Source organism: Bufo gargarizans, chromosome 6, assembly GCF_014858855.1.
Source record: "Bufo gargarizans isolate SCDJY-AF-19 chromosome 6, ASM1485885v1, whole genome shotgun sequence".
NCBI classification, from domain to species: Eukaryota; Metazoa; Chordata; class Amphibia; order Anura; family Bufonidae; genus Bufo; species Bufo gargarizans.
This window is the reverse complement of record NC_058085.1, coordinates 75,882,741-75,894,607: the sequence shown is the minus strand read 5'-3', so window position 1 is coordinate 75,894,607 and position 11,867 is coordinate 75,882,741. Positions and strand designations below refer to the sequence as shown.

At 43.2% G+C, this 11,867-nt stretch overlaps 1 non-coding gene and 1 pseudogene across 1 annotated transcript; both read right to left on the bottom strand.

Moving 5' to 3' along the window:
* Positions 1–3,337: 3,337 nt before the first annotated feature.
* Positions 3,338–3,531, bottom strand: LOC122942710. The gene has a single exon (XR_006390658.1). It is a non-coding gene; the product is annotated as a U2 spliceosomal RNA (small nuclear RNA).
* Positions 3,532–9,602: 6,071 nt separating this feature from the next.
* LOC122942876 lies at positions 9,603–9,762 on the bottom strand (annotated as a pseudogene).
* Between the last annotated feature and the right edge of the window lie 2,105 nt (positions 9,763–11,867).

Below are 11,867 nucleotides of genomic sequence, written 5' to 3'. Positions count from 1 at the left end.
CTAATATGTATACTTTTTTTTATTTATGTAAGTTTTACACAATTATTTCATTTTTGAAACCAAAAAAATGATGTTTTAGTGTTTCCATAGTCTAAGAGCCATAGTTTTTTCAGTTTTTGGGCGATTATCTTAAGTAGGGTCTCATTTTTTGCGGGATGAGATGACGGTTTGATTGTTACAATTTTGGCGTACATGCGACTTTTTTGATCACTTTTATTACCTTTTTTTGGGAAGTAAGGTGGACAAAATTTCAATTTCATCATAGTTTTTTATTTTTTATTTTTATGGCGTTCACCGTTCGGGTAAAGTAACATGACCGTTTTATAGATCAGGTCGTTACGGACGCGGCGATACCAAACATGTGTAGGGAATTTTATTTTTTTAATTTTTAAATCAGTGATAAATGTGTTTTTTGATTTTTACCTTTTTTTCACATTTTTTTTGACCCAGACCCACTTGGTTCTTGAAGATCCAGTGGGTCTGATGTCTGTATAATACAGTACTGTACTCTATATAGGGTACTGTACTGTATTTTACTTACACTGAACAGATCTATGCTTTCAGCACAGATCTGTTCAGCACCATGGACAGCAGGACGCCTGAGAAGGCGTCCTGTTGCCATGGGAACCTTCCCCGTCTGCTCAGTAGTGGTCAGAACTGCGCAGACGGGGAAGGGTGAGGACGGGGCTGCGGGGGGCTGTCTGGGGGCTCTCTCTCTCTCCATCGGGGGGCTGCAAAGGCACTGCAGCCCCCCGATCGGAGAGGGAGGGAGCTCCCTCTTACTGTTAACTTTTTCCATACAGCGGTCCGTACGGACCGCTGTATGGAAAGGGTTAAACGGCTGACATCGCATCACCGATGTCAGCCGTTTATACCAGGGTGCCAGCAATGTGCTGGCACCCTGGTATACCCACTCTACACCAACGATTATTCAATGGGAGGCGGGCGGGGGATCGCGATCCCGCCTGCCGCACCGCCCGCCTCCCGCACCGCCCCCACCGCCCGCAACACCCCCCCTGCACTAAAATCATTCAGAGGTGCAGGGGGGGGTGATAAATATATATTTTCGCCACACTAAAGTTTCTGATCGCTGCGGTCAGGGACCGCAGCGATCAGAAACTGCAGAAAGCGCAACAAACCGCAGGTCTGAATTGACCTGCGGTTTGTTGCGATCGCGGACATGGGGGGGTCACGGGACCCCCCCGCGCATTTAGCCGAGGTGCCTGCTCAATGATTTGAGCAGGCACCTTGTTCCGATCACAGCCGGCCGCACGGCAGTGATCGGAACAACACATGACGTACCGGTACGTCATGTGTCCTTAAGGACTCGGGAAACATGCCGTACCGATACGTCATGTGTCCTTAAGGGGTTAAACTTGTGTTCTGGCCTTCCCGGACACTCCTTCGGCAAATGTGAACTGGCACCACAAATTCCACAGCCATCCTTCGGGCAATTTCCCCCTTCATGCCCATATTTGTGACATTGCCGACAGTAAGACGGCATACCCTTGAAAAAAATATCGCCATTTATTTTCCCTATTTTAAACCTTGCCGGCGGTAAACAGGGGCAATTTTTCTCATCCACTTTGAACTTTGCCACAAATTTCCATTTGCTAGTCCAAAAGCCAAACTCGTTATATATTTTCCCTTTAGGTATAGCATACTCACAGTAACTTTTTAGAAAAGTATAAACGTCCTCGCCATCAACCAACGGAGAATACATTTTTATGACTATAATTTTTTCCTGGCAAGGAAAGTGAGGTATTATCCTCACACCTTTCCATCTTGCATCTTTTAAGGGGCGTATCTTCTCCACATAAAAGTCACAAAGTTCCTGGTTCATAAATACCACGTCGTAAATACCTCTTTTGGGATAGTGCATTATGGCCAAAACGTCCTGCTTTTGAATCCTCACCAAGTCCAACAGTAACTCCTTCATGACGTACTGGAATCCCTTCTTCTCGCGGTATCCATCCAGGACAAAAAAACGTACTGTGTGCGACACCTTCTCGAATTCTGGAACAGCCGATCCAGCATCCTCCACCGGGGCTCCTTGAGGGTTCGCCATCTTGACAGAGAATTCCCTCCACCCCTCCAAATAGACGTGAGGCGATCGCTTCCCGTTGCTTGGGGACTAGGCCAACTGCCCAATAGCAGCAGGGATGTGAAGTCCGGGCTATCAACCCGGACGATCCCCCCAGGCCGAGCAGCCGGGTACCCCAAGCACCTCCGGCCAAGACCAGTGCAGCACCTCTCGATACTACACTTGATCTTAGCCAAAAGGCCGAGAAGCGATAACCCGCTCGGCCTCGACAACGGGGCCGCTGTTCGCAAACGCAGAGCACTTCTCAAGGCAACAGTCTATAGGCCTCAGCCCCAAACACAGTCCGGGAGGATTCTTTCTCTCACAAACCAGGGAAAACGTGCGTCCTACGCGCTGGAATCACCAGCATGCTCTACTTCGTGTTTTTCGGATCTGCATAGCTCCGCCCACAACTTCTGGTCACGCCTTTTTTGTCGCACGCAATTCCTGGTGCCAAAGAACGCCAAGCAGAAACACGGATAAGGAGTGAATGGAGAGTACTGTGAAGAAAAGAAAAAAAAAAGGTTGTATGCATTGTTGATTGTGATATCACTGCCCCATTGTTGAGTGTTCCGTCAGGGCCCTTGTGATGTCATCCACTGACCTGACCTTACTTGACCTCTGACCAGACAGGCCTCTTGTGACACGTGCAGTGTTCCGTCCATTGTCCAGACAAGGAAGGTCCAGCTATTGCTGATACATAGGAAGTGCTGGACTACTTTTTAACCTACCAAGTCATCCAGTTTAAAAGATCCACAAGAGGGAGACACAGGCAAAACAAACTTTACTTGTTTAATAAAGCACTAGGAAAACAAAATTGGTTACATCAAGCCAACTTGCTACAAAAGGGTAAATTCTAAACTCAGCAGACTGCCAGGTGTGCACAACAGGCCCAAGTCAAAACAGAGGTGTACGGAGTAGAGGTCCAAAAAGTGCATTCAGGTGATAAGCCAATTAACACAACAATTAAGCCATCAATCTTAATTGGATTTGGACTGTGAGGAGAGGTGACTGGCTGGCTGGGTTGCTTGGTGCTGGAACAAACCCACACACAGGTGATGCAATTAACAGATTGACAGGCTAGATGCAGCTGCACCAGGGATGCAGAAAGCAGCACAGCAAAACCCTCACAGAGGAAGGAGAAGCTGAAGTGCAGGACTGCTGAGGCAGGGCACAGCAACGTTCCACTTGCTTGCTGGAAGGATCCTTGACATCCATCACTCAATTTCATTCTGTTTTTTCATACTGGAATAGAAAGGGTGCAACGGTCCTGGAGGTACTGCAATACCAGGTCAATGCGTGGAGTGGACAGAGCAAGCTCTTTTTCCATCTCCCTGTTCAAAAAATCCATTTAATATATGGTCCCCAGATAGGGGACGTATCAGATATTAAACTGATAAGAACAGATTTTTTTTATTTTTTTTAAACCATGAGGTTTGATTAACCATTGCAATAAAACTAGCATGTTAACCAAATCATCATCTGGCACTTTAATTCAAAAATATAACAGCTTTAAAAACATCACAAGTTCACAAGTTCTTTCCATTTTTTGGTTTTCCAAATCCCCTCAGCATCAAATTTTTCACCTTTTTTAACATCCCACAAATAACAGATATACAGTCTACTCAAAAATAACCTGACACAATCACTCTCTTCCCACACTTCTCTCTTGTACACACACATATTCCTTGCATCCCACAAAACCTCTTTCAAGACAGTCATTATCAACCACAAAACTCTACTCTCTTTCTTACCACTCAGCCCAATACCAAACAACACAAAAGCAAATGTTAGGTAACTAATCGCTGTCAAGTCTTTCACTAATCTTCCCACTTTCCTTATTACATTTTGGGCAAAGCCACAATTCCAGAAGACATGAATAATGCTTTCCCTACCCCCACACCCCTTGCCAAACCATGATTTTTTTGCACTTCTCTCACTGGCAAAGCCCCATGCATACTCAGCCATACCAAGTCTTTTTGCTTATTCAACATCCCATCCGTATCCACACTCTTCCACACTTTCTCTGCCTCAGTTGACCGTAGTAAATTAATCTCTTCTGCTATTTCTTCTTTCTTGCATTCTCTCAATACTTTCTTCTTATTAACTAGATCATTCATACTCCAGCCACTCAAGCCATTCTTTTTCATAAAGCTCTCCAATCCCACATACCAATAAGGACACACAAAAGCCACAGGCTGTTTCAAACTCCTTTCGCACCAACCCAAACGACACAACAACCATCCTCCAGAATACCTCACCATACATGCTACCTTACCACTACCCTTCAACAATCTCAACACATTCACCATAAAATTAATACGCAAGTATAACTCAACATCCGGAAACTTTAAACCACCATTCTCTCTAGTTTTCACCACAGTCGTACGCCTAACCCTCTCCATTTTCACCCCCCACAAAAACAAAAACAGCACTCTGTTAATTCTTCTCAGGTTCACATATGTTGGTGGGAACACATTCCCTATGTACAACAAAATAGGTAAAATTACGCACTTTATAACTAAGATTTTCCCTGTAAAGGACAAATCACGCAACTTCCAGAAATCCACCTTTCTTACCACTTTCTCTCTCACTTCTTCCCAACTCTCATGACCATTCATTCTCTTAAACTTAAATCAAACTTAACTCCCAACACTTTAATACTATCAACCACTTTCACACTTAAATCCGAAACATCACATCCTCCCCCAAAACACTTCACTTCACACTTATCCCAATTCACTCTGAAAGCAGATGCACCACAGAAAATGTCTGCATGCAGTTTAGCTCTCTGCAGTTCAGCTTTATTCTCACTCACCACACATACATCATCCATATATCCAAACACTTTCACATTCTTACCACAACTTCCAGGAATACTCACCCCTCTCATAATCTTATCATTCCTAATCATAGACAATAAAGGTTCAATAGCACAGATAAAGGCTACCGGCGAAAGCGGGCACCCTTGCCTTACTCCGGAATTAACACTGATCCTATTGCTTTCATACCCATTTACCAGCACACGACTCCCAATACCATCATATAAACTTTTCACCGCTCTAACCAACACATTCGGAAATCCCATTCTCTCTAATACCTTAAACAAAAAACCATGTGAAAGCCTATCAAAAGCTTTCTCAAAATCAATAGAAAACACATTCACACTCCTATCTCTATGTAATCCATCCCAAATGATATCTCTCAACAAACTCAAATTACCAGCTATACATCTCCCAGGCACTCCACACACTTGCTCCTCTTGCACTACTTGCTCAATCACTCCACTCATTCTTTTCGCTAGCAACCTTGCATACCCCTTGTAGTCCGCATTCAGCAACGTGATTGGCCTCCAATTGCGCAAATCACACTTCACCCCTTTCTTAAAAATTAACACTACCACACCCTCTTTCATTGAATCACTAATTTTACCATTCATCCACATATACTTATACACTTCAAACAAATCTTTCCCTATTAAATCCCAATACTTAAGATAGAATTCTATGGGAATACCATCCCTACCTGGGGTTTTATTTTTTGCCATATTACCAATAACCCACTTAACTTCTTCTTCAGATATATCACTGACTAATCCCACCCCATCCTCTTGCCCTATCACACTTTTTAATGCCCCTAACACATCCTCCTCTAAACTTACATCCCTCTCCTTCTCCCTATATAACTCCTCATAGAACCCTTATATGACCCCTTTCACTCCATCCCCACACACTTCCACCCCATTCACATCTTTCACACTCACTATATCTTTCCTAGCATTAACTATTTTTTTAAAGAAAAACCTGGAGCAACATTCATCCTTTTCAATGACATCCAACTTGGCCTGATAAATTATTTGTTTACCCCTCTCTCTTAATAGATCACTCATAACTTTCCTTTCAGCACGCAAATCTTCATCCACCTCATACCCTAAGTCCCTTAGATTATACAAGAATTCTAATCTCATATTAGACCTATCATACTTCTTCCTCTTTCTCGCTGCCCATTTATACCCCATTCTCCTAAAGAACACTCTCACCTTTTCCTTCATCCCATCCCACCAATCCAATATGCACCCATACTCATTCTTTCTCAAACATTGTATGTCATACATTCTTTTAAATTCCCTTTTCACCTCTATATCATCCAACATACTCACATTCATTTTCCATAACCCTCTACCCGTCTTTCTTACACCTTCAACACATTCATGATCTGAAAAATCCACTTTTTCTTGTGAATAATTTCTAACTACAAAATTACTAGAAACAAAAAGGTAATCTAATCTGGAATGAATACCACCCCTAACAGCATGGTATGTTGCTGGAATCGGCCTAATTTTACAAATCTTCACTACATCATGCAAAGTATTATCTGTCATACTTTGTAGGAAAACCTTACTTGTACTATCCATATTAGCACCTTCAAGGTGGCAGTTGATGTCACCCACCACAATACTTGGCACTCTACCTGGTAAATAAAATTGTAATTTATCAAACAAAATTTTTCTTTGATTCCTATCTGCGGGCGCATAAACATTAATAATTCTAAACATTACACCCTTATATTTAACAAAAACCATAATGCACCTACCCGGCTCAATAATAACATAATGGTCAATAACAAATTTTTTACTTTTAAACAAAATCCCCACCCCGTCATTTTTATTGCATGAGGAGGTTGACCAGATAGAATCCCCATGTACCCACTCCGATTTTTTGGGAATCTCTTTCAAACCGCATTCCTGCAAACAAAAATCATATGATTTAGTAGCAAGATTTTCTAAAATAGCAGCCCTTCTAGACTTATCCCTGAAAACCCTCACATTGAGGGACGAATTGGAAAACTTAGAGGTTAAACATTAGAGCAGAAAGGCAAACCAATCATGTGTTAGGCGGCATCTGCATAGCGTCCGATAGCTGCTCGACCGCTTCTGAGTCCAAGTAGGGGGAGGAGGCTCCACTCATAGGACTCAGCATCTCATCCAATACCGCAAAAGAGTTCTCTGTTGTATTTCCAGAGGACACTGCCAGATGTTGCCCACAAGGGATGGTTTCATCCCCCGACTCTTCTGAAGGCGTGTCCCTCTTTGCCCTCTTCTTTTTGGATCTCCCAGCTACACCTTCCCACCTATCCTCACCACCATCTTCCTGACCAAAACGAAAGGTAGGGCCTCCGGACCCCTCCGGTATACTGGGTGTTTCTGAGAAGACTAGAGGGGTTTGGGCCTCTTGCCCTTGCTGAGTTCCGCCACTAGCCTCCATTACCTCCACCTCACCCTCCAAGTTCTCCTGCACAGTATCGAGGGCTAGAGGGGCTTGGGCGACTTGCCCTATCCGACTGCCCCCACCAGCCTCTAATAGCTCCAACACACCCTCCAAACTCTCCTGCACAACATCAGCAACTACCCCCTGGGATCCTGATGGTTGATTCCCAGCGGTTTGAGACCCAGACTCCTCCTGAGCTTCAGTATAATTACCGTCCGGCCGGCTTGGCCTCCACCTTTTCTCCACCAGTTTTGTGGTCCTCCGAAGAGCTTCTGAGTAGGAGCGACCCGGGATCAGGGTTTTTGGGCAGTTCCTACATGAATGTCCCGGTTTCCCACACGCATCACATCTGCGGGCTTTGATACAATCCCCAGCCTAATGCCCTTCTTCTCCGCAGTTTCGGCAGCACTTACCTGCGGTGCATTCTGCAGCCACATGTCCGAACTTAAAGCACTGTCTGCAATATTTGGGCTGGCCTTCATAGTAGAGAAAGCCTCTATATCCACCTATTGAAAAGTTGGCAGGAGGATGCTTGACCCCACCAATTCCACCCGCCTCAGGAGAGAGTCTTACCCAAAAACGGTGTTTCCCAGTCGCCAATCCCCATTTATCAAACAGCTTCTGGGGACCTCGGACCGAGGTTGAAAATTGCAGAAGAAAGGCGCGAACTAGATCCATTGGGGTATAAGGGTTAAACAGGTGGACAGTTACTGCCCTTTCTTCCATTAAATAAGCTGGAAAAACGTATGCAGGATGGTCACCGGGCTCTCCATCTTTAAGGCTTTGATTTTCTCAAACACTATCATAGCAAATTCCTTCTTCAGCCAGAGTAAGATCAAAACGACCCTCCTTAGGAAAATCTTGAAGGCATAAGATGTAGGAGAAATCCAGGTTCAGGGTGTTGACAATCACATCCTCTACCATCGTCTGACGTCCAATTTGGCCCTACGTATGCTGGCTGTACCAGGAAACGAAGAGTGTTTCTTACTCCTTGGCGCTGCAATTCCACGAAGAATGCGCAAAACGATCACCCTCAGGTGGTTTGGGACTAGGCCGCTCCCCTATAGCAGCAGGGAGGTAAGGCACAGGCTATGAACCTATGCCCCTCTCCCAGGCCGAGGAGTCAGGTACCCTCACCACCACCTCTGGCCAAGACACTTGATCTTAGCCAAAAGGCCGAGAAGCGATAACCCACTCGGCCTTGACAACGGGGCCGCTGTTCGCGAACGCAGAGCACTTCTCAAGGCAACAGTATATAGGCCTCAGCCCCAAACACAGTCCGGGAGGCTTCTTTCTTTCACAAACCAGGGAAAACGTGCGTCCTACGCGCTGGAATCACCAGCATGCTCTACTTCGTGTTTTTCGGATCTGCATAGCTCCGCCCACAACTTCTGGTCACGCCTTTTCGTCGCACGCAATTCCTGGTGCCAAAGAACGCCAAGCAGAAACAAGGAAAAGGAGTGAATGGAGAGTAGTGTTTAGAGAAAAAAAAAAAAAAAAGGCTGTTGATTGTGATGTCACTGCCCCATTGTTGAGTGTTCCGTCAGGGCCCTTGTGATGTCATCCACTGACCTGACCTTACTCGACCTCTGACCTGACAGGCCTCTTGTGACACGTGCAGTGTTCCGTCCATTGGCCAGACATGGTAGGTCCAGCTGTTGCTGATACATAGGAAGTGCTGGACTACATTTTAGCCTACAAGTCATCCAGTTTAAAAGATCCACAAGAGGGAGACACAGGCAAACAAACTTTACTTATTTAATAAAGCACTAGGAAAACAAAATTGGTTACATCAAGCCAACTTGCTACAAAAGGGTCAATTCTAAGATACAACTCAGCAGACTGCCCAGGTGTGCACAACAGGCCCAAATCAAAACAGGGGTGCACAGAGTGGAGGGAGGTCCAAAAACTGCATTCAGGTGATATCCTAACACTTCATTCAGGTGATAAGCCAATTAACACAACAATTAAGCCATCAATCTTAATTGGATTTGGACTGTGAGGAGAGGTGACTGGCTGGGTTGCTTGGTGCTGGAGCAAACCCACACACAGGTGATGCAATTAAGAGATTGACAGGCTAGATGCACTGGCACCAGGGATGCAGAAAGCAGCACAGAAAAACCCTCACAGAGGAAGGAGAAGCTGAAGTGCAGGACTCCTGAGGCAGGGCACAGCAACTTTCCACTTGCTTGCTGGAAGGATCCTTGACATCCATCACACAATTTCATTACTGTTTTTTTATACTGGAATAGAAAGGGTGCACCTGTCCTGGAGGTACTGCAATACCAGGTCAATGCGTGGAGTGGACAGAGCAAGCTCTTTTTCCAATCTCCCTGTTCGAAAAAGATATTAAACTGATAAGAACAGATTTTTTTTTTTTTTACATTTTTATTATAAAACTAGAAAAACTTACATTACAATACAACAAAAGTTACTCAAGAAGCACATTCCACATGTTAATATTCCACAATGTAGCAGCTTTAACACCTAAATATTTTCTATCTCTCAAATAAAACACATAAGCTTCACTTAAAGCAAGTTTACCACACTCTTTTTCAATAATCAAGTCTCTCCGGAACAACAAAATATTGCGAACCTTTCATAATGCATTTTTTAAACAGTTTACCATAGTCCATAACACTCTCTTTTTACTTGCCTGCGGTACTGAACAAAGTCCATACATTACCAATTCATGGTTCAGATAACCCAGATCACAGGTATGTTTCAACACCCCCACCCTCTTCCATAAATTTTATGCATATTTACAGTTCCACATTACGTGAAGTGATGTTTCGTCCATAGCACAGTCTCTCCTAGGACATTTCGCTGTTGACACCAAACCTCTTCTATGTTGAAAAGCCCTTGTCGGCAAACAGTCTTGCATCACCATCCAGGCTAAGTCTTTCAAACAATTAGAAAGGTAAGAACAGTTACATAACTTACAGCATTCCATGGACTTAGTTTCTGTATAATTTGACACTAAAGAAGTTTGTTTATTACACTTCAGATATTGCATGATCTTTTGCGCATTACCCAAACATTGCCTTTCACAATTCTCTAAAGAATACTGTCGAATAGTCTTCTCAACCAATACATATTGTTTTGGTGGAACAAGTAATACAGGCACAGTTAAAGGAATTTGTATCCATTGGCGCCTATGAAACAGATGACCTGCTGCATATTTCAGAAAAAAGGACCATGTATTTTCAGCTTTAACAATCGTCCTGTAACAGAGAGAGAAGAACTGTGGATGCAGGATTTTCTTTATGTTTGGTATCTCTTTTCCTCCATGCTTTTTTTGTTTATACATAGTCTCCCTGTTAACTTTATCCATTTTTGAATTCCAAATGAACTGAAACATAACTCTTTGAAAAAACTTAAGACATTGTTCACTTGGAGGGAACACTACATTAAGGTATAACAGAATTGGAATGATCAAAGCTTTGATAATCAAGTTTTTCCCTTCTATTGTTAACTTGCGCAATTTCCAGAAATCCACTTTTTTCTGAACCTTTACTTTAACTTCTTCACAGCTTTTCTGTCCATTGTTATTATCGTCAAAAATAACTCCCAGTATTTTTATTTGTTCTTTCTGTATTTTAAGGTCTGGAATATTAGCTTCACTCCAGTCACCGATGGCATAACAGTCACATTTTGTTCTATTAAGTCGAAAAGCTGATGCTTGGCAAAAGAATTCCGTCACTTGAACCGCTCTTCGCAACGCAGGTATTGATGTACACATAATTGTGACGTCATCCATATATGCCCCTGTTTTGACAGCAAGTCCATTACCTCCTGGTATTGCAACACCCTTAATTACCTTGTCTTTTCGTAGTAATGACATTAGCGGCTCCAAAACACAAATGAACAAAATGGGTGAAAGGGGGCATCCTTGTTTAACTCCAGAAAACAAAGTAACATTTTTTGACAGAAAACCATTGACAAGAATTTGGCTGAAGGATTCCTTATAAAGCAGTGATATCTGTTTTATTATAACCTCTGGAAAATTCATTCTCCTCAGCACCATCCACAAAAACTCATGCGACACTCTGTCATAAGCTTTAAGGAAGTCCAAAGACAATATGGCAAGATCTTGTTTCCTCTCACTCTGATACCAAATACAGTCTCTTATTATATTAAGGTTTTCCCACACTCCTCTACCTGGGACTGCACATACTTGGTCTTTGTTTATCACTTTACTAACACTTTGGCCATTGCCTTATAGTCCATATTTAAGAGGGTGATCGGCCTCCAATTTTTCAGCTGCGACCTATCACCCTTTTTATACAGTAAAGTCACAATACCCTGTCTCCAGGATTCTGGCAACACTTCTGACTTTAAGGCTTCTTTAAAGATGATCAATATGTTCCAAAAGGTTAGGTAAAATTCTACTGTAAGTCCATCAGACCCTGGAGTTTTATTTTTTTCAAAACCTTTAAAGACAGTATGCAGTTCCTCAATAGAGATATCTTTACAGAGCATTTCTTGTTCTTCTTTTTCCAATTTATTTTCCAAGG